Consider the following 2419-nt stretch of genomic DNA (forward strand, 5'->3'; position numbering starts at 1 on the left):
GCTGCCGAAGCAGAGGGTGACGACGCGTGGGCCGAAAGTGCGTATGGCCGAGCCATTAGCAGCGACCAAAGAGGGGCCGCAAATGGCGTCCCGCCTGTCCTGCTCGGAGGCGGGTATGACGCTCAGTTGGGCGCCGGTGCCACACAGGAAACGCCGCCCAGACGCTTTGTCCCGAATAAACAGCAAGTTGCCCGAGTGGCCGGCGCTCATGGCTGGGAATGAACGCCGGCCCGGCCGTTTCCCGACCTGCCGAAAGTGCACGGGGGCCGGCACGTCCGAGCCTTGTGTCCGAACCTGGCGTGGTAATAACACCACGCCCGGTCAGGTGGAGGCCCCGGCCGTCGTGTCGGAAGCGGGCGGTGCGGCGTGGCGGCCGCCAGTTGCACCGGCAGTTTGGCCTCCAACCGCGCAGGGCGCTCGGGTGTCGTGGGCGTCGCCTCGGACGGCGGCGGGATCCAGGTAACCGCGCCGATGTGCTGGCCCGCCGAGGAGATTTTATCGGCTTCCCTGGCGAGGGCGCCGGAATCCGTGATCAACGTGCCAGCCAGGGCGAGGCGTACCGGGTGAGGCAGCTGGCGAAGGAACAGCTCGCGGAACAGAAAATCCGGAGAGTGCTCACCGAGCAACGAGAGCATATAGTCCATGCGCTTGGACGGGCGCGTGTCGCCGAGCTCGGGCAGAGCGAGCAGGCGCCGTGCGCGTGCTGCCGGTGAGAGGGCGAAAGCGTCGAGGAGGAGTGTCTTCAGCGCGTCGTATTTGTCAGCAGCCGGCGGGTGCTCGAGGAGGCTCAAGGCGCGGGCCGCGGTGGCGGAACCGAGCGCCGCCACAACATGGTGGAAGCGGGTGTCGTCCGCGGTGATGCCTCGCAGGGCGAACTGAGAGTCCGCCTGAGCGAACCAAACAGCCGCGTGAGCCTCCCAGAAGGTAGGCAGTTTAAGCGTCACTGTCGTATCCATGTCGGTAGGTCACCAATGAAGGAACTGCGCTCCAACGCGAGTCGAAAGAATTGACGCGACCAAAGACGGAATTCGTCCGAGTTGCTTTATTGAAACAAAACAGCTCAGGTATTCTGACAAGCCCGTTTATCGGGCAGCAATATATATACACATTTATGTCGGGAAGTTTGCCCGGCAAAAGCTATACCGGGCATGCCCGGGTGTCAAGGGCGAGCCTTGGAAAGGCGAGTCTGGACCTGCCCGGGCGTGTTTGGCTGCGGCCTGGCAAGTCGAGGCTGGGCGTGCCTGGGCGCTCTGGACGAGCCCTGGAAAGGCGATAGCGGGCATGCCCGGACGCTCTGGGCGAGCCCTGGAAAGGCGATAGCGGGCATGCCCGGACGCTCTGGGCGAGCCCTGGAAAGGCGATAGCGGGCATGCCCGGACGCTCTGGGCGAGCCCTGGAAAGGCGATAGCGGGCATGCCCGGACGCTCTGGGCGTGCCCTGAAAAGGCGATAGCGGGCATGCCCGGACGCTCTGGGCGAGCCCTGGAAAGGCGAGAGCGGGCATGCCCGGACGCTCTGGGCGAGCCCTGGAAAGGCGATAGCGGTCATGCCCGGACGCTCTGGGCGAGCCCTGGAAAGGCGATAGCGGGCATGCCCGGACGCTCTGGGCGTGCCCTGAAAAGGCGATAGCGGGCATGCCCGGACGCTCTGGGCGTGCCCTGAAAAGGCGATAGCGGGCATGCCCGGACGCTCTGGGCGAGCCCTGGAAAGACGAGACCGGGCGTGCCCGGGAACAGTGAGTCCGGGCATGCCCGGGAGAGGCGCGTCTGGCCTTGTTCTGGCCGGTGCAAGGCGATTGTGTGCATCCAGCGGTAACCGCTACAATATCATATATCATAATTAAATACGGTATAGCATGATATTTCAAAAAGTTATGGACGGATTATGACAAAACTAGCTGGATGAGTTGGTTAAGTGACAATAACTTAATAAGCCGATTAGATTTTGGTTCAGATCTGAAATTGAATCGAGATCCGTCCTATCAGTGGGATACGAAACGTAAACTGTGTATAGCTATAGCCTGGTGGAGGTATGCTCCCCACCGAATGCCGTTTCTAGTTAATTTTGTTAGAACATACAGGATAGAAGTAATTAATTAATATAATGGAAAATAATTAAGATAATCCCAAAATATATTTCACCTTTTTAACATGTCTTTTATTTTCGAGGATTTTTTTTGTATTACCACAGTTAAAACGTTTTTCCTGTGGTTGCACGTCAATAATATTACTTGAGGTGTATAATATATATTAGCAGCTTGAATGGTGATTTCACCTTTTATCTTCTTTTCTCTATTCTATCTTGCTTTTAACTAATAAACTGCTTGTTTTGGTTTTCGTGTTGGTAAACAACTCCTCTAGAAAACGTTGGTATTGTCAATTAAAATTATAACAAATTGGCATCAACGACTGTCTGTCTTT

This window comes from Myxine glutinosa, chromosome 2 (assembly GCF_964187855.1).
Source record: "Myxine glutinosa chromosome 2, kmMyxGlut1.1, whole genome shotgun sequence".
NCBI lineage: Eukaryota > Metazoa > Chordata > Myxini > Myxiniformes > Myxinidae > Myxine > Myxine glutinosa.